The sequence below is a fragment of the Neofelis nebulosa genome, chromosome 2 (assembly GCF_028018385.1).
Source record: "Neofelis nebulosa isolate mNeoNeb1 chromosome 2, mNeoNeb1.pri, whole genome shotgun sequence".
In the NCBI taxonomy this organism is placed as follows: domain Eukaryota; kingdom Metazoa; phylum Chordata; class Mammalia; order Carnivora; family Felidae; genus Neofelis; species Neofelis nebulosa.
The window spans coordinates 181993329-182014903 of record NC_080783.1 but is presented as its reverse complement, the minus strand read 5'-3'; the positions used below and the strand labels follow the sequence as shown (position 1 = coordinate 182014903).

Here is a 21575-nt window from a genome sequence, read left to right as displayed (position 1 = left end):
CCACCACTTTCTAGACTGTGTGCTGGCAGCACTGTGTGCAGAGGAGCCTTGCGCAGCCTGATCCCCAGGAGCAGTCCCTTTGCTACACTGGCAGAAAGTTCACAGTCTTTCTGTAGCCCACACAGACAGCAAACAGTAGAATCTCATCCATACCCCTTCTTCCTTCTCCTCCCTCCCACAGATGTGAAAGACAACCAAGTACCATCCTCTACGTCTCTGCAAGCACTCATCACACAGTCTCTGCAAGCACTCACTCACCTTTCAGCCCTCAGCAAGCTCTCTCTCCTCCACATTCCTCTGTACTGACCGCCATGGCTGTATATTTATAATGGTGTCAGGATGTAATGGGCCAGGATGTATAGGTTCCAGTTCTGGCTCTAGTGGTGGGACTTTGGACAAATCACTTTTCTTCTCTAAGTTTTAATTTTTGCATCTAAAAAAAAATGTGGGGGGGCAGTGTAATGATTCACTGAGGTCAACTGGGCTGCAGTTGAGCTTTGGAAACAAACACATGGGTTCAAATTCCAGCTCTTGGCCATGCTCTAAGATGCTTAGAGATCCAGTTTTCTTCTCTATTGGGTGAAAGCATTGTTGTAGGGATTAAAATAACTATCATAGAGCCTCACACATGGAAGCAACTATAATTCAATGTCTTCTTTATATCTTAGTAGATGTCATTTGTGTGGTGCGAGCTCCCCAATGATCTAGGGAGGGAGACTTGGGTTGGATTCCTTTGCTAAAACCTCCTAACTCTCTGATGACCATCGATAAGTTACTTAATTTTCTGGTTCATTGTTTATTTATAATAGTGAGACATTTTTGCCACCCAGCATTGTTGTGAAGATTATAAGATGAAGCTTACAATCATGAAGAATTTATTTCATACTCCTGCTTCCACACAGAGGGACTCTGGGATGCTCTCCCCATTTCTCACACAGGGTGAGAGGAGATCTACCTGTTTGGTGAATATGGTAGAAGAATCTAAACTCAGCCCCTTCCTTTCCCTTTTCTGGAGCCAAACCTGCTCTTCTGTTACAAGGGGCCCGCACTGACCAGTTGTATACCCAGGACTGTGTGGGCAAGTCTGTCTCATTTAGGGACAAAGAATGTATCAGTAAGACCCCTGGCTGCAGATCCCAAGCCACAATCTCTGATCAACATGTTCAGTAACAAAGGTGATATTTGTATTCCCCCCGAGTCCTACTCTTTCTGTTGGTCTTATGTCTTTCAATTAGTCTTGGACAAGTGAAGTGAAGGGATATTATTTAAATGTCACTTAAAACCCCAAATGCCCCCACAACACTGAACAGGGGCTTAACAGTTATGATTGATGTAACTTGATGTAAGGGTCATAACTCTTTTTTTCTCAAAGTCTATTCTGCTTTGGTTAGAAGATGAGAGCAACCTAGTCAGGGCATTAATCAATTCTAAATTGCCACAAAAAAAGCCTATTCTTAAAGACATGCTTTTTTTTTTTAATTAAAAGTTTATTTATTATTTTGAGAGAGAGAGCACCCCCACAAGTTGGGGAGGGGCAGAGAGAGAATCCAAGCAGACTTTGACCTCTCAGCAAGGAGTCTGACACGGGGTTTGGGGCTCTATCTCATGAACTATGAAATCATGACCTGAGCTGAAATCAAGAGTTGGACGCTTAATTGACTGAGCCACCCAGGTGCCCCAAAGACATGCTTCTTAAAACAAGTTATCTGAGGGGCGCTTGGGTGGCTCAGTTGGTTAAGTGTCTGACTTCAGCTCAGGTCATGATCTCGCGGTCTGTGAGTTCGAGCCCCGTGTCAGGCTCTGTGCTCACAGCTCAGCTCAGAGTCTGGAGCCTGCTTCAGATTCTGTGTCTCCCTCTTTCTGCTCCTTACCTGCTCTCTCTCTCTCTCTCTCTCTCTCTCTCTCTCTCTCAAAAATAAATAAACATTAAAGAAAATTAAAAAAAACCAAACAAGTTATCTGACAACACAAAATGAATGTGCTGACAAACTTCCTTCTGAAGAATGTGTACATAACACACTTCAAATCCTGAGCTCTTTCTGCTCTAGGAGGCAGCACAAAGACTGCTTACGTAAGTTTCCAAATTAAAGTGAAGCTGAATATATATATATGCTTTTGGTTCTGTTCAAAATTAGCATTTACTTTGAACATGAGAGAACAACTAATCTTTTGGTATAAGTAATCTATTCTGTTAGTTACTCCATTAAAAAATGCACATTAAATACTACAAGTTTAAAAAATAATTACTAACATCATCAATAGTTACCATTTATTTGGCATTTTATAAGTGCCACATGCTATACTAGTTGCTCTATATATTATCTAATTAAATTGTCATAATAATCCTAAGAGGTAAGTACTCCTATTATTCCCATTTTATAGATGAATTCTTTGAGGTCAAAAATGGTTAGGGGATTTGCCAAGGATTACACAGGTAGAAAAGATAAGGCTAGAATTTGCACCCAGTTTTGTGAACTTCCAGCTTATATCAGATGCATCCCCCTTCATCATGTCTGATCCTACTTCTAAACAGGGAACAGGTAATGTGACTAACTGGCTTTCCTTTGAGCATAAAGAAAGCAGGCACTCTGCAACTTCATCACAGCCCATTTTTCCTGTTGTGGTATGAGCTTTGTTCTTCCCCACAGGAACACAGGCTGTTTTTTGTTACTGTCAATGTGGTCTTAATAGCTAATTGTCCATTTTCTTTAACTACCTTCTGATGAGTTGGGAATCCCTAAAAAGAAAGGCTAGTTGGGGCGCCTGGGTGGCGCAGTCGGTTAAGCGGCCGACTTCAGCCAGGTCACGATCTCGCGGTCCGTGAGTTCGAGCCCCGCGTCGGGCTCTGTGCTGACAGCTCGGAGCCTGGAGCCTGTTTCCGATTCTGTGTCTCCCTCTCTCTCTACCCCTCCCCCGTTCATGCTCTGTCTCTCTCTGTCCCAAAAATAAATAAAAAACGTTGAAAAAAAATTAAAAAAAAAAAAAAAAAAAAAGGCTAGTTATACCCACAAAGTATCAGAGGGAGAACTTAAGACCTGATCTACTGGTCATATGCTGATCAGGGTGTGAAAAGACTTTGGTAACTGTAAAGTCTTTTGCAAACATAAGGGATTACCCATCATCATCATCATCATCACCAAGCAGGACAATGCCAGTTTTCACTCATAGCAACTTCTCTTCTATATTTGCTGAAGGTGGTAATGCAACCCTAAAAGGAAAATTCAGTCTGGAAGGGTGCCACTATGGGACTACTCTATAGCTTATTTCCATCTCAGCTTCCTGTGTAGTTTCTAGACCAACATGTCATCTTCTTGCATCACAGGTAAGAAGTAGCACTGGAACAAGACTTTCCAGAAAACAATGACAGATCTCCTCTTTCCATTATTAAACTGTGGTAGAATAACTGGTGTGCTACAGAGTGAGGTTGGGTGGGCTTCTGCAGCTGCAAAGAATAGGGTCCTACAAGACATTTTATTTCCTTGACTTTTTTTTTTTAAGATGGGAAGAAGGGAGAATGAAAGAAAAGGTAAAGGAACAACAAAGGGAGAGAAGACTAAAGTGGCAAAGGGATAAAAATTGTATCTTATAGGCTGCCCTATCTGTTCTTTGTTTTATCACATTATAATAATGGTAACAGTTAACCATTTATTGGGAGCTCACTAGGTGCTAACTGTTCTAAATGGTTTACACTATACAACCCTGTGAGGGAGGTGCTATTACTTCCACTTTAAAAATGAGAAATAGAAGCTCAGACAATTATATAACCTGCCTAAGACTGAACAGGCAGGAAGAGGCAGAATAAGGATCTAAAACTAGGTCTGGCTCCAAAGTCTGTGTTCTTAACCATCACACCAGATAGTATTAGTATTGCAGTCATACACTAGACTATTTATTTCTAAGTCTCGTACTTAGAAGGACCATCCTTTTCATGTAACTGAAGCACGTATCTCCCCAAAACAGAGTGTACTACTATGTCAGGCAATGGGAAAATATCACTATCAAGCTCCTCAATTATCACAAACCCAGTGATTGTTAGATCTGGAAGGGATTCTTAAGTTTATTTATTTACTGAGAGAGAGAAAGAGAGAGAGACAGACAGACAGACAGACAGAGAATCCTAAGTAGGTTCTATGCTGTCAGTGCAAAGACCGATGTGGGGTTCAATCTCATGAACTGTGAGATCATGACCTAAGCTGAAATCAGGAGTCGGACACTTAACTGACTGAGCCACCCAGGTGCCCCTGGAAGTTTAAAAAAACATTTTTTTAAAATGTTTATTTATTTTTGAGAAAGACAGAGACAGAATGCAAGTGGGTAGGAACAGAGAGAGAGGGAGACACAGAAGCAGAAGCAGGCTCCAGGCTCTGAGCTGTCAGCACAGAGCCTGACATGGGGCTCGAACTCACAAGCTGTGAGGTCATGACCTTAGCCAAAGTCAGATGCTCCACCGACTGAGCCACCCAGGCGCCCCTGGAGGGGGTTTTTATCTCTGTAACAGATGAGGACAGACAAGTCCAGTGAGGGAAAAGAATTTACCCTAGATTACTTAGCATTCATGGCAGATGTGGGACCAAATCTAGATTCTTCATTCCCACTCTGTGCTTTCAGACAGGCTGTTAATGAGGACACGGCTCTAAAGTGTTGCTAATGTCAAAATGGCCTCAAACTTGGCGCATTGTCAGGGAGACCCTGAACACCAAATGAAAGATGTGACCCTCTCCTTGCACTGGTATCCCTGGTGGTGGCTCTCGTCACTATACTATTAAACAACGATGTTAGTTTAATATCATCTAGTGGGGAAAACCCAGAGGGAATAGAGGGGCTTCTATCAAGATGGGTAGGGTGGGGGTGGGAAGGAAAGCCTCTTTAGTCTAGAAACAGAAGATCCTAGTGTACAGAGTGAACATAAAAAGCAAAACAATAATAAAATAGTAGAGAACATAAAGAGAATGAGAACAGGCATGTGTCCTCATTCTGGGAAGACAGTTCCCAAGATTAGTCCCTCTTGGGCTCCAGAAGACATGATTTCAAGTAAATAAAAGAAGACCTACTTTATAGAATGGTTTGCAAGCTCACTGTCCCTGAAAGCCTAATAAATAGGGCATAGGCAAATTCACAAATGAGGATTCTATAGTGTGGCAAGAGAAATAAAGTGCAGATCAGCCCCAGTGCTGTGGCAGGTTATAGGTGTGCCAGGATACTAGCCTTCTCATCCCTTAGGGCAACCAGAATCCTCAGGGCTGGGTTGCCTTCTAACCCTGAGCAACTTAGTGTGGTTACCCTAAAGAGGCATACAAACGTTTTCAATGTGTGCAATGATTTGTAAAAGGCTAGAAGCACTGGTCTAGGGGACATGCCTCACTTTCAGAGGCTGATATCATGGAAGGCAGCCAGGTCCTTATATAAAAGGTTCCTAGGAGGCCTCTGATAAAAGATTGGTCTACAAAGCAACCACTATGCTTGTAGAGAAACCTGTTCAGAACTGTTCAGAACCAGGTTCAGAACTGTTACCTCAGCTTAAAAACCTGAGAAACCCTGATTATTATCTGCCCTATAGTTTCACCACTAGGCATGGACTAAGTGCTAATTAGGGAGGCAGTAAGAATTCTAGTTCTGCATGTATGCTCTTGACCAAGTCATTGAACCTCCAGAAGACCCAAATTTCTCATCTGTGAGCTGGTGACAACATCACTCAACACCTAATAGGTTCTAACAGACCATTTCCCTCCGCGTCTTTATTTCACACTGTCACTTGAGAGAGTTGAACAAAATGTCTGATCCTGCCTCTCTTAAATTTCTTACATGATTCCTTACTACAACAGGATAGTCCCCTTTTGCTTTGGCCACATTTTCCCAATTTCCCAATGGGTGGTGTTTCTGGCAAGGCTCATAGCATATCCATAATGGAAGAGATATGATTGGAAAGACAGTTTGGAGATAGATCATGAAGGGTTTGAATGTCTTATTAGGTTTAAACTTTTGAAAAAAAACTTTTCTCCCTGGCTTCAGAGGGATCTGGAGGGGCATGCTCGATGTGCTCTTCAGGCAGAGTGGCTAGGGAGAAAGTGAACATTTTGAATGCATTTTAGTACTCAAGCAGGGCCATGCGAGCTGGTGTGTGCGTAAGTCTGCACGCAAACACCGCTCAAGAGCTGGAGCTTTGAACAGGAGTTAAAAGAGTTGAGTCCCTAACGACATACAAAAGACTTGCCGGTGTGATTTATTCTGATGTATTTACTTATCCAATTACCAAAACAGCAGGAGATCATTAAATTTTCTAGTTACCAGATGCAGCACGTTCAATATCTTAAATGTTACCAAGGCTCTCTCTGAGCTATTTTGATATTACATTTCATCTGCCCAAAAGCTTATGAAACTGGAAGGCAAGAATCATGAACAGAACAGGTGTTTTCTTTGAAGGTTGGTCCAGCAGGCACCTGTACAATACCAAACTTATACCAGAAACTCCCAAACTCTCTCCTGGACTTAAGGAAAAGTACCATGATGGGAAACAAAAGTATTTAGGAAAGAAGATGCTAAGGAAATAGTACTTGAAGGTGGCTGCAGATATGCATTTTACCTACTCTGGTTTTCTTCATGCTCATTACCTGTCAGTTCAGTCCTTATGTCCACAGAAGGTCAGGGTTCAGAGTAGAGGAGAACAGAAGGTACCAAGCATGCTTTGAGAGACTGCAAACCTGGCTCCTAACTCTAGCACACTGCTTCTAACTACCTGTGTGATCTTGGGCAAGTCACTGTTCCTCCTCTGAGTTTCCTTCTGTTAAATAAGGATGTTGCATCTGATGCACCACTTCTACACCTGCTGTGAGCATCTACACAGCTTGTTTTCCACTGTACTTTACACAAATGTCTCCTGGATAAGATTGAGCAACTTAAAGACAGGAACTGTGTGTTTCCATTTTCTGTATTTCCAGCTTCCTGCAAAGAACCTGGTATATTATATGTTCTCAATAAATGATCAAACCAAAGAGGTACATCATGGAACACTGAAAAACACAGATAGCAAGCCTTTATTAACAACATTTGTAAAGTTAAGTGGCAAAATAGATGTTTATTCTATTTTATTTTGAAAAAAAATGCATCAAATAAGTGGTATCTGGGCTTAAATGTTATGAAAGGGTGGTGGTGGCTTGGCCTTAACATTCTTTCTCTAAATACTGTCCTCTCACAGACCTTATGCTTTAGCCAATTAGAGCAGTTTGTTATTCCCTAAATATATCTGGTGCTAAATATATCTGGTTCTCCTCTCTGAACCTTTGCTTGTGTTGTTTCCTCTATGTTATTTCCTATACTGGAATGTCCTTCCTCCCCAGTTCCATCTGTTGAAAACTTATATACATCCTTCAAGGTTCATCTTAAATGCTACTTTATCTATAAAACCAGGCCCTAGTGACAGAGCCTAAATTAATCTCATTCTCTAGTTCCTTGTAACAGAGTTAATCATAAGTGGCATCTTCTCCCATTCACTAGGCCATGGCTTCTGGAACACAGGGACCACATATGTTCATTGTGGTCTCTCCCTCAAGTACCTATTCTGCACATGTAGCCCACGTTTGCTACACTAATACCTCTGTTTCAGCTCATGCTCCTCAGACAAGGTGGTTGCCAATGTCTGTTGGCAGACTTAAGGGGAGTGTTTAAACTGAAATGTAGACACTGGCAATGCCAACCTTGTCCTTTGCTAAACCAGCCTTTGACCAGGCAAAGCTACCCATTTATGGAGGCTCTAGCTCAAAGGATCAGCTACAGTCTCACACTGAGTTATCTGTCTTTTGTGCCTCTCAGGTTTGTCTAGGAGTCTATGTCTCCAGTTGGGTTGAATTCTGAGGGCTTAAATGAGGTCTCACTGGCTGTCTATCCTCAGGGCCTAGTGTATTGCTGGAAACAGTGTGAGTTCAATAAATGTTTGTTGAAAGACTGACCTATTGAATGACTGAATAGAGGCTCCCCACTCTTCCCTGGAGTCTCCACCAATCCAAAGAAAGGGAGTCAAGAGGAGCTGTATTCCCAGGTCCCTTCTGTACCTTCCTAGCCTCACTCTGACAGCAGGCAGAGCTTGTCAGTAATACCATTAACAGATCATCCTAGCAGGCCCCCTGGCTGTGGACTCTCTCTGGCCCTTGCTTCAGTCCTGCTGCACAGACATAGAGACTGACAGTAAGTTTGCATCAGTTGCCCTTTCGGAAGGGATAGATTTTTCCTTGTCTATTTAAAATGCTGTTGGAATTGGCTAATTAGAAGGATTTAAAAAATCTTAATACTCTAAACAGAGAAAACTCGTTCTGAATTATTAAGCAACATTTTCAGTGCATCTGAATAACCTTAAGTGACTTAGCTGCCACCTGATCCTAAGCTCTGGCTCAGATAAATAAATGTGAAATATTGTCAAAGCTCCAGCTTATAGAACCCTCCAGCTACAGTAAATAAAAGCTTAAGTCCCCATAAACTGCCTGGGACAGAGACATTCTCATATAAAAGGAGAGAAGATGATCTTAAATAAAGCTAAAACGATCAGAAAGCCAATGGTTTTGTTCTAGTTTTTAGAATAGAGTTGTCAACAGGGCAGGTATTATCTATATCTGGGTCATTTAATCAGAGAATCACACAGTATCAGAGCTGAAAGATTAAGAAAGCACTTACTTTAATCTCTTCATATTTCAGATGAAGAAAGTAAGACCCAGAGAAGTACATACCTTGCTTGAAATCACAACAAATGGCTGAAAGAACTAAAATTCTGTCCCGGACATCTGGCTCCCAGCTTAGTTCCCCTTCCTAGTCTATCATACTCTTCTGAGAACATACTGTCAAAATGAGAGGCTGACAACTGGCTGTTAAAAAAACACCTGAAAATTTTAACCAGAGGGGTGACTTCTAGAGCTTAAATTCTAGAGTCTCCATGGTTTCCCCCTAAAGACTTTGGAGTTCTCTTCCATGACTATGCAGGGGGAGGGGGGAGAGACATGGAATGAGGAAGGGAAGGAGGGAAACCCTAATTAAGTGAGGGTGAATGTGACTATATTGTGGTCCTCTCTTGCTTATCCTCAAGCTGTGAGGATATCCTGAGTTTCTGCCTGGTGAAGATGGAAAATACTAAAGCAAAAACCAAATAAAAACAGTGGATGCGTGAATGGGCAGGAATACTTTATTTCTTTTCATTTATTTACTAAACAAATATTTCCTGAATGTTTACTACAATGTCAGAATCCACGCTAGGCACTGGGATACAACAGTGAACAAGACACTATTTCTGTCCTCAGGGAATGTAGAATCTAGGACAGGATGCAGACAAGAAATTAGCCCACTACAATTCAGAACAGTAAAGGGCTATGACAGGGAAGAGGCTCAGCAGGGGAGCACGAGGAAGGTAAACCTCAGTCCTAGGGTGTCAGTTTATTTCTCTTTCCTCCTTGATGCATTCTAATATGCACACCTGTTTCCTCCAAGCGAATGAACCATTTTTCTGACTTATACTTTCATATACAATGAATCAGTATTAACTACTATGTGCCAAGCACAGTACTAGGGAATATTCAGATAAATTAGACATAATCCCAAATAACTTGATGTGTATAATTCTTTTTTTGTTTAAAAAACATACATCTTAACCTTCATTTTGTGACTGTGTAAACCAGGGCCAAGCATTTCTGCTTTTGGTATCTTTTGGTTTTCCTAGGCCTTGATCAAGTTACTTTCCTTCTCTGTATCTTGGTTGTTTCATCTATAAAATAGGGGTCTTTTCTAGTTCTCAAGGTCTAAAATACATGCATGAGGAAGGCCTGTTCACACAAGGCTCTTACATGAAAGCCAACTAGAGGAAGGAAAGTGAAATAAATTTGGAAATGCCAAAAGAATCTTCAGGTTTGGGATTCAGCCATAGACATTAAACCTGAAGCCTTGAGGTCCTGTTTCCAGGTAAGGAGCAGGGTGTGGTCAGGGTGCAGTAGGCTGGGGCTGGGCTGGGTCTGGGTCTGGGTGTGAGCCTGGGCCTGGGCCTGGGGCTGGGGCTGGGGCTGGAGCTGGAGCTGGAGCTGGAGCTGGAGCTGGCAATGCAGTGAGGCCCCGGGGGGGATTTGGCATGTTGATGCAAGTGCTAATGCACTCTGGAACTCCAGCACTGGCTTTGAAAATTACAAGGAGTGTCTAGAAAAGGTTAATCTGCGCATATACACGTTTGCAGTTGTTTGTATTTACAATGGGGTTATTATACAGACTTTAAGTGAGTAAAGCATGTCTGCAGAAGCACCTGGAATATTGAGCACAGAACTAATGATTTTTTATTTATGGCCAGAAGGAGTCAGATTGGATTGTATGTAAAGCCTTTAAAAGTTTATTTGATTTCTGATATAGCAATTTTGAATGGTATAATGCTTTATAAACCCCTTATAAAATTAACTTCTGGGACAAAGTAAATAATTTTGTAAAGGTTTAAATACATCAACATACCTATACATAATCAGTAACAGTCACTCCATTTCATGTTTGCATGGTATTGGGAAGGGGCCTGAATTTTGGAAATTTAATACTGGTATTGACATTTATTGTGCAACCTTAAAAAATTTAAGAACTCTAAGCTTCCATGTCCTCATCTGTAAAATGGGAATAATATCTATCTTTCACAGAACTAATATACTTGATTATGCATATAATGGCACAAAAATAAATGGCTTTCATTCATTGTCCTCATTCCCTACCATTCCAAGTCCTTTGTAAATGAGTAGAAAGGGCAGAGACAGTTTGTGAAGGCTCTGAATTCCATTCAGCTTCCATGAAATGGCTATAATTGCCTCAAACATTATTTAAAACTCCTCTGTGTTTTCCTTTAATCTGGTCAGGAACATAAGTGATGGGTTTTCTTATAAATATCACTGGTCCTCTCAATACCTCTGTGGGTTAGCAAAATCCTTGCCTTTTCTTGCCATCAGCTTCATCATAATAGCTTAGATATAGACTTACTACATGCTGGTGCTTTAGAAGTATCAGTTCATTTCATTTTTACAACAAACCTGTGAGGTAGGTACTATCATCCTTATTGTATAGGTGAGGAAACTGAGCTATATAGAGGTTAAGTAATTTGCCCAAGATCAAAGAGCTAGGAAATGGCAGAGTTGAGATTCACCCTGGGATGTTAGACTCTGATCTTTTAACCACCACCCTGTACTGTCTCTCCATCATTCATCTCCTTCAAATCCACTCTAGTCACTGCCAGGGGCATTTTCTGGTTTAGAGCCAGTGTCATAGTTTAAATCCTCTGATAGAAAGCACCACCTAGATTTTCTCCTGGTACCCCAGACTCAACAAATCTGTCTCAAGTGAAATTTGCCTCCTTAGCAGTCTTCTTTGATTTCTGTACATGGTAGAAACCATCTTTCTCATCATTCACAACTCCTTTCTACCCACCCCCCACCACTGACTAGTTTGACAATCACCAAATCCCACTGATTATTCCTTTCTCCTGATTCTGCCATTTCTTCATCTCTATTTTTTTTTAAAGTAGACTTCATGCCCAGCATGGAGCCCAATGCAGAGCTTGAACTCATGACTCTGAGAACAAGACATCAGCTGAGATCAAGAGTTGGTTGCTTAACTGAGCCACACAGGTGCCCCATTCTTCATCCCTGTTGATGCCCTCTTAGTTCATACTTCCACAGCTTACTGTCTTGTCTACTGCAATAGTTCTATCTGGTCTCATTTTTCCAGGTTCTCCCTACTCTAATTCCTCTTAATAAACACCCACAAGCTTTAGACGATAAGAAAAAGGCAAAAATATGGAATCAAAAGACCTAAGTGGAGCCACTGCTCTGCAACTTACTAGCTATGTCAATTTGTGTTAGCCACATGGCAGCTGTAAGCCTAAATATTTCATCTTTATTACAAGGGTTAACACCTACCTTAACTAGTTCAAATTTCCAGTGGGGTTGTTTTTTGTGAGGGCAAGAACATTGTCTAGCCTATTCACTATCATATCTCTAATGTCTTGTGCATAAGAGGTGCTCAAATAATATTTGCTAGATTAATACATAGAAGACTCTTCAGTATTTTTCCATCTCTTATCTCAATTCTTTCTGTGCCCAACTTCATATCCTAAATTCTATCACAGAAAACTGTGTGCAGTTCCCCAACATATACTGGCTTATATTCCTATGGTTTTGTTCATGCTTCTGCTTGGCAAATGTCCATTTATTTTTTTAACTTTTTATTTTGAAAAACTTATAAACTCACAGGATGTCAAAAAAATAGTAGAGTCCTTTGTACCCTTGACTCAGCCTTCACCCAATGGTACCATATTATATAACTATAGTGTGATAAAAAACAGGAAACTGACACTGGTATCATGCTATTAACTAGACTACAGGCCTTATTCACATTTTATCAGTTCTTTTTTTTTTTTTTTTAATGTTTTTATTTATTTTTGAGACAGAGAGAGACAGAGCATGAGCAGGGGAGGGGCAGAGAGAGGGGGAGATACAGAATCTGAAGCAGGCTCCAGGCTCTGAGCTGTCAGCACAGAGCCTGATGCGGGGCTCAAACTCACAGAGTATGAGATCATGACCTGAGCTGAAGTCGGAGGCTCAACCGACTGAGCCACCCAGGTGCCCCCACATTTTATCAGTTCTTATGTGTATTCATCTGAGGGTGTGTATGTGAATGGTTATGTACAATTTCATCTCATGTGCAGATCCGGGTAACCACCACTATGATTAAGATACAGAATTAAACTATGAAATTTATAGTCACACCTATCCCCTACAACCACACCCTCTATCCTTATTCCCTGGCAATCACTAATTTGTTTCCCATCCTTATAATTTTGTCAATTCGAGAATGTTATATAAATGGAGTCATACAGTATGTACACCCTTTTGAGATTACCTTTTTCTACTCAGCATAATGCCCTTGAGATCCATCCAAGTTGTTTCACGTATCAAGAGTATACTCTTTTTATTGCTGTTCCTTTTTAAAAACACTTGTTCAAATCCTGTTTCTTCTGTGAAGCTCTACTGACCTTCAAGTAGAACTAAACCCTCTACTGTTCCTTGGGTTCCCACTATAGCCAGTATAGACTATCACAACATTTTTGACCTTTGAATATCTTTATTTGGTCATTCATCTATAAGGTCTTTTGGTCACATCTTTGTATCTTTAGTACCTAGCAAGTACTTGGTAAAACTAGGCATATGTTAAATGTTTATCAAATTAATGAATGTAGACTAACTTTAAGTTATGGGTAGAAGTATTTTTTTTTTAATTTTTTTTTTTTTTACACTTATTTATTTTTGAGAAACAGAGGGAGACAAAGCATGAGCAGGGAAGGGGCAGAGAGAGAAGAAGACACAGAATCGGAAGCAGGCTCCAGGCTCTGAGCAAGTGGTCAGCACAGAGCCTGAGGCAGGGCTTGAACCCACAAACTGTGAGATCATGACCTGAGCTGAAGTTGGACTGAGCCACCCAGGCGCCCCTGAGTAGAAGTATTTTTGAAAATAGTATGCAAGTGTTCCTAAAAGGCTACACAGCTCATATTATAGTTGGTCTTCATTATTCCAGATCCTACAATTTGTAAATTAATCTACTTGTTAACATTTATTTGTAACTCCAAAATCAACATGTGCAGTACTTTCATAGTCATTTGAGAACACATGCAGAGTGGTGAACATTTTGAGTTGCCTGATACACATGTTCCCAACCAAGGTCAAACAAGGCAATATTCTGTTTTATTGTTTCAGCTCTGATAGTGTAAACAAATGTCCTTCTTGTGGTAGATTTAGTCACATGTTTTTTTTTTTAATTTTTGTGCTTTTTGGGGGTGATTTTGCAGTTTCAAATGGCCCCCAAGCATATTGCTGAAGTGCAGTCTAGTATTCCTAAGTTTAAGAAGACTGTGATATGCTTTATGGAGAAAATGTGTGTGCCAGATAAACTTCAGGCATGGGCTATGGTATTGCTGGCCATGATTCATTGTTAAAAACACTATATATTAAATAAGATGTCTTTGAACAGAAACACACATAAAACAAAGTTACATACTGATTGGTTGATGAAAACTTATAACCAGAGGCTCATAGGAACTTAACCCTGTATTTACCTTAGGAACAATGTTGAGTATTTGGTAACTCAGTGTTTGTGGCAACTTTATACAACATAACTACTGTGAAAAATGAAAACTGTACTTCTCAGTTCTAAAACCAACAGCTCCCTATAGCCCACAGAATGAAATAAGAATACAGTAATTTCTTAACCTCAGATACATTGCTCACCACAATCTGTACTACTGACAAAGACCTTTCTGTTCAGCCAAAGCAATGTATTCTTCTTCATGTTGTGCCTAGCTTGGCAAGATGTGTCCCATGCCTGCTATGGTGATTTCCCGCCTTATGTCCTCTACCAGACTTGGCCTTATAGGTCAAGACCATGTCATAATCATCATCACACCCACCATAGTGTGCCATCCATACATCCTTCTGTCTATCCTATAGTCAGATCTTGGTGGGTCCTTACTCTGTGGTAGGCCTGTGCAAGCTCAGTGCCAGAAAATGGAGGTGCAAAGGCAAATAAGATGCAGTACAGATACTGCCCAAGTGAACTTACACAGAGCAGACCCTGGAGAACTCTGACATAAATTAGGTAAAAATCTCAAGGAGGAAATAAGCCTGTCTCTTACCCTAGGAAAAACACCATAAACTAATTTAGAAATGTTTCCAACTATGAAAGAAATCTGCTGGTTTGGTAAAACAGAAGGCAGATATTAAACTCTAGATACTCCTAGTTGAACACCACTCTTAAACTTTTATTATTAGGCCTGTAAGGCACACTGTTTGATATCTTTACTTGAAAGCTGGTAGTTTCCAAACAGTTAATATTGGACCGAGATCCTGTCCCCTTGAAACCAAAACATAAAAGAAAAAATAAGGATAGGAAAGAAGAGGTGGGCAGAGAAATAATAACCATTAGCACCATACCAGTTACTATTATTAGAGTCTAACTATATGCTATATGTATTAAATATTTTACATTTGTCTTCCTTTTAATGCTCACAAAAATCCTTTAAAGTAGGTATTGACACTCCCATTTTTACTAAGAGACTAAGTAACCTAAGATCACTCAATGGAAAGCTGATCCAGAATTCAAGGCCAGGTCCATTTGACTCCACAGCCTGTGTATGCTCTTGTTTCAGGATACAATGCTTCTGAAATGTGATTGAAAAGAAGAGGTAGTGTTGAATAAATCATCTTTACAGTGTTGATTTATATTTGCTTATAAAACAAGCAAGGAAAAATAAATACCAACAACTTCTCCTTTATTTTAAGTAGCCAGTTTGAAGAAAGTATTCTCTCTGGGAGGGAAAGTGGCTGAACCCTGAAAGACAACTGCAGAGGCTCTTAGCAGACTACTGCAGATTTTGGGGCAAGTTTATATTGAGTATGTTGGCACTCTAGAATTAGGAGATGCCAATCTCCAGGGATTGTGCTTTTCTCAGGTTCTGTTGAAAATCTCCTTTGACAATACAGGGTTAACTGGTGCTTATTAGTACAGTTGATCCTTGAACAAAATGGTTTGAACTGAGCAGGTTCACTTACATGTAGATTTTTTTTGGATAAATATAGCACTGTACTATTAGTGTATTTTCTCCTTAATAACCTTTTCTTTTCTCTAGCTTACTTAAATTGCAAGAATACAACATATATTACATATAACATACAAAATATGTGTTAAATTACTGTTGATGTTATTGGTAAGGCTTCCTGTCAACAGTAGGCTATTAGTACATAAGTTTTTGGGGAGTCAAAAGTTATACGTGGATTTCTGACTGCACAGGGGGTTGGCACCCCTAACACACCTATGGTGTTCAAGGATCAACTGTATTCTTTGGAGGCTACTTTGACCCTTCACTACAGGACTAAGTTCTGTTACAAGTGAAGGTAAGAGGCAAAGTCAAATGCTTAGAAGTTTCCCAGTTTACAGAGTTCCACCTACATATCCACTAGTAATCCCCAGAAATGAATCTGAGATGTGAATATATTAAAAAAATAAAATTATAAAAAAATTTATAAAATTATGTTCAGAGAAGGGTTAACATAGCAGACCTGACAGTTATTCTTTCGGAAGTCTTGCTTACAATGTTGGCCGTTGGCTGGCATTTAGGAACTTGGGTTTGGAGAAGCTTCCCACTATTCCCAGAACTGGTAAGAGTGTCTCACTATGCCCAAACTGTTTGTGGAAACAATATAATCTTTGCTGAACACCTGCTTTCCTTCTGGGATTCTGGAATTTTGGGACATGCCACTGCAGAGGGTACATACATGATCAGTCCTCAACTAAAAATCCTGGGTACTGAGTCCCTAATAAGCTTCCTTGCTTCGGAAATTAAATATGTCCTATGTGACTCTACTGCAGGTGGACCCTTGGAAGCTTGTGCCTGGTTTCTGTTGGACTTTGCCCCGTGTGCCTTTTCTCTTTGCTGATTTTGCTTTGTATCTTTTTGCTGCCATAAATCATAGCCATAAATATGACTGGATGCTCAGTCCTATGAGTTCTGCTAAGGAATTATCAAACCTTGGAATAGTCACAGTGTCAGCTGCTGTCAGAAGTGGGATTTTGGTGAAATATGGTGAAAGCATTGTTTGGATAAAGAAAGTTGGAAGGGATAAGGAATGGTCAACCTTTGGTGCCTGAGTGGATATGAAGTCATTCATCCATGGTATGAAACATGTGCTATCTGTTGTGAGAGGTAAAAGTTACCTATGGTATTTTAAAATGATAGATCTAATCTAGGAGAGTTGGCTTCATGGTTCCCTTAACAAGTTTTGGTTATGCTAACTAAAGTGAAGGAAAAAGGTGCAACCTTGTAAGGCCTTTGGCTTTGCTCTCTCTTTTAGGTGACGAGAGAAAGAATAACAAAATTTCCAAAAGTGAGCCTTGCATAGGCCAGAAATGCAAAGTTTTTATTGTTCTCTCCTTCAGGTGGGAGGAAGAAAAGAGTTAAATTGGTTCTCGGGGCTGGAGCATAATTTTAGATAAACCAGAGGGGGAAAAGGGAGAAAAACACTCCAGCCATTTCTGCAGCTTAGCTGTTGTTAGGTCTGTTGCTGCAACAGCCAAGAACTGCTCTCTTCCCCACTTCCCTTGCATTCCAGCAGGGGTCTTCCCCAGCAGCTTAATATTAACCCTGTAAATGCTAAATATACTGCTAGGTGAATAAATTTTCTATGAGAAAGAGGTGGGGGGGGGGAGGGGGGAAGAGGAGGATTAAAAAAATGGTTTTGTGGCTACTGTATTTGGATATATGGTAAAAAATGGATATAAAACATTATATGCTTCTAACTTCATAAATGCTAGAGGTATCATCCCAATGAAAGCTGCAAATTGTTAGTAGAACACTACTTCCTTGATTTTGCCACTGGCGAGTGGGTTAGCATTTAAACTCTGAGTACTGGAAACAGAACAAATCTCCAGAACTAAGGATTTTTGCTAATTGAAGCCTCTAGAAAAAGGAAGATAACATTGGAAAGAAAAGCAATTTCCAGATAGAGATACACCTTGGGAATTAAAAAAAAAAAATATTTTTGGGGCCCCTGGGTGCCCAGTTGGTTAAGTGCCAGACTTCAGCTCAGGTCATGATCTCACAGTCTGTGGGTTTGAGCCCCAAATCAGGCTCTGTGCTGACAGCTCAGAGCCTGGAGCCTGCTTCAGTTTCTGTGTCTCCCTTTCTGCCCCTCCCCTGCTCACACGCTGTCTCTCTCAAAAATAAATATTGAAAAGAATTTAAAAAAACCCCACTTTTAGTTTGCTAATGAGCTTGTATACAATTAGGTCTCTGATCTTTGGAGGCTGGTGATTTTCTAGTGTGGTGTGCATATTTTTGAGTACGTAAATTTGGACAATACCAAAAGGGCTTAGGAAAGCCTTGCTTGTTACTTGAACTTAGAACACTGCTGCCTGGTCCTGCATCATCTTGTCTTTGCTGCTGCTGAAGAAAAGTTGCTGGCTTCTTTTGGGACTCCTAAGTCCACAGATTCTAATTGTCTAGACTTGACTTTAAATAAAAACCTGACACTGTCTGTTGTGAGCTGTTTTGGCATCAGAATGTGCAGTGGTGAAATGAAAGCAAGCAGAGGCTCAATGAACAGGACTTTGACTCTGTGACTGTTGTAAATTTAGGATACCCCTTTTAGGGACCTGAAATTTTGAAAATATCATGAGTATTATCTGTATCATCTGGGTCACATACAAATGCCCATAGGAAAGGGTTTGTTTTTTGATAGGACCATCTAAAATCAAGCTGCTGATTGGCTTATATTTGGTATAGAGAATGACTGCATTCCTAATTTGTGATTCCTGACAAAAGCTGCAAATTGGGGTAGGGCACACCATGAGGGGTGTGACTCCTCTGCCCATTACTGACAGATCAGACTCGACTTCCTTTGGGGGATGTCTTACTATGGTTGACTTGTGTTCAACTTCCCAGATTAGTTGCAGTTTGCAACAACAGACTAATAAATAGCTTGACTCTATTTTTTAACCTTTCCTCTGGTGCATACCTTAGAAAGACAATCTGGATTTTTAAATGCTGCTGTGCTCAAAAAGGGATTGATTTTTTCTAGGCTGCTCACCAGATAAATGAACAGGACAAAAGGGGTGGGAGGTTATGTAAACTCATTTAGAAAATTTTTTGTAATTCAGGATTTTGACCTGACCAATTCCTAAACATGATGGGTCTTTCTGGTGAAGTTGTATAAACATGATTTTCTATAGGGGTGCCTGGGTGGCTCAGGTGGTTAAGTGTCCTACTTCGGCTCAAGTCATGATCTTGTGGCTTGTGAGTTTGAGCCCGATATCAGGCTCTGTGCTGACAGCTCAGAGCCTGGAGCCTGCTTCAGATTCTGTGTCTCCCTTTCTCTGCCCTTCCCATGCTTGCACTCTGTCTCTCTCAAAAATAAATAAACATTAAAAATAAAAAATAAATAAAATTATGATCGCTAAATATAGGATATACTGATTTTGTAACAAAGGAGAAAACACAAAACAAAACCCTGGCACCTGGGGAGGTGTAGGGGAGGGAGGAAGGCATTAAAATGTTTGCTTTTCAAAACTATTCCTGGAAACTTTCCTCTCTTCCTGAAGGAAAACTCTCCATGCTGGCTTTCCAGGCTGTTGCAAGTGCTTTTAATTCAAACTCAATGTTGAGTCTACAATCACAAATGACAGTGGTGACTAAGAGACAGAAGGCAGTAGCCCCACCACCATCACTTTCACACAAAACACCTTCAGAAGTCATGTACACTCATGAGGCAGATAAACTGGTATCATGGACAAGCAAATTTATTTGAGACTGCCTGCTTTAGGCAGTCCCTCTGAAACCAAGGACCGAACTAAATTGTTTGGACTGACTGAGAACCCAAGTGGGGGGCAGGTACCACACTGGGCCTAATGCATGTCCTGCTCGGGGTGCTCTAACAATTAATTATAGATTTTGTTTCCAGGGGTATCATGTATGCTCTCTGGGATTGTACTTCTTGGGTGTACCCTGATATTAAGACACTGCTTCAACCCTGGAAGGTGTTCAGGTCAGCTTCAACTTAGAATTGTGCTATCCCTGAATTGATGCCTTGGGCCAGGTTTTAAAAAAAAAGGTTAATATAGAAACTTAAGGAGGAAGCCACCTTACTTTCTAAGATGGACTTTAATGATTAATAGGATTTGTTTTTTTAATTCAATGTTATTTTTTTAAACATTTATTTATTTTTGAGAGACAGAGACAGAGTGTGAGTGGGTGAGGGGCAGAGAGAGAGAGGGAGACACAGAATCCAAAGAAGGCTCCAGGCTCTGAGCTGTTGGCACAGAGCCCCATGCGGTGCTCAAACTCATGAACTGTGAGATCATGACCTGAGCCGAAGTAAGACGCTTAACTGACTGAGCCCCCCAGGTGCCCCGGATTTGTTTTAACTGGTGGAGTCCAGGACCTCTAAAAAGCATAACTGGGACCCATACTGCAAGTTGCTCTTACTTTTCTGTAAAAATGTCTTGGTCAAGAGTAAAGGGGGTGATATATGTAGAAAAGACTGATATTCTTTGAAAGCCTTGCTTTTAAGGTTGGCCTTTGGCTGGTGTCCAGGAACTTGGTTTTCAGGAGGGTTCCCAACATTCCCAGAACTGGTGTGGTTCAATAAGTCTACACTGTGCAAACTACATAGCTTGTGTTGAATACCTACTTTTCTTCTGGAATTCTCGTACCTCAGTGGAGGGTACCTGCCTTTGTGATCAGGTCTCAGTTGAAAACCTTGGGTACAAAGTCCCTAATAAGCTTCTTTGCCTGACAACACTTCACATGTGTTGTCTCAAATCACTGCTGGAGGAAATAAGCTCATTCTGTATGACTGTCCTGGGAAAGGACCCTTGGAAACTTGTGCCTGGTTTCCCCTGGACTTCTCCCCATGTGCCTTTCCTCTTTGTTGATTTTGGTTTGTATCACAGCCATGAGTATGACTACATGCTTAGTCTTGTGAGTCCTCTTAGGAAATCATCAGACCTAGAGGTGGTCTTGGGAACCCCTGACACATTGTATGAAAAAGCATACACTTTGGATGTTTCATTCGCAATTATGTCAGTTATTATGTATGTGATCTTGGAAATATTGCTTAACATCTCTTAGCCACAGCTGTTCTATTTGTAAAATGGGGCTACTATCTATGCCTTAGGGTTTGTATAAAGATTAAATGAGAGAATACTTTCTGAAGTGTCTGGCACAGGTTCTGGCACAGAGTAGGATATTAATAATTATTTATTCCCCTGTCTGACTGAGAGGTAGAAAAGGCTGTAAGAACTGAAGAGGTCACCAAATCAGCCACAAAAATTTCAAAGAAAACTTTCACATCAGAGATTCACCCACTTTTGGAAGGCTCAGACCCAATTCCTCTTGAAGGTAAGCAGGAAATTGTGCCAGTACATTTCACTGCAAACCTCTTTGGTGTTTAGTTATGTTTCCATGTAATCTCAGGACGATTCTGCTTTCTGGCAACAGTAACATGAAGGAAGGAAGAGAGAATATGCTCACTTAAAGGAAAGTATGCTGAAAGCGAGATGGTGTGGTTTCATCCTGCACACAGTGCCTTGCCAAGGTCATGTCCAGCTGGTGAGTGGTGTTATTTGTTGCGATCACAAGGTCTATACATCTTAAAGGATCATATGTCCTGAGTACCTACCATGTGTTATGTCCTTGCCTTCAAATCACCTCTCTTAATTCTACATCACCTCATATGTGGCTATCATTGTCTGTCTTTTACAGGTGAAGAAACAAGTTTAGAGAGGCTATGTGCCTCGCCCAAGGTCTACCTAATAACTGGTTCTTTATATCATCATGCTGTCTCCCTGTCATGATTGTCAATACTCAGAACACATTTTTTCCTGCACTAGAGGGGCTGTAATAAATAATGGACTTCCTTCCAAGGAAGAGACAAGTCACAAGATGCAGGTCACCCTCATATTAGGAATGAGGAATGTGTGTAAAAACTTATTTTTTAAAGGTTAGAGACAGGGCAAAAGCAGTGACTTGCTGGAAATGG

General features: G+C 40.6%; 1 protein-coding gene across 3 annotated transcripts in view; it reads right to left on the bottom strand.

The window, feature by feature from the left end:
* FAF1 (Fas associated factor 1) overlaps positions 1-21575 on the bottom strand; it is a 532153-nt gene that overhangs the window by 8080 nt on the left and 502498 nt on the right. The window contains exon 19 of one of the 3 annotated variants that reach the window (XR_009258134.1): positions 14299-15202. The exons of the other annotated variants lie outside the window; for them this stretch is intronic. The gene's annotated coding sequence lies outside the window, so the exon portion shown is untranslated. The remainder of the gene's footprint in view (positions 1-14298; positions 15203-21575) is intronic. 3 annotated transcript variants of the gene reach the window in all.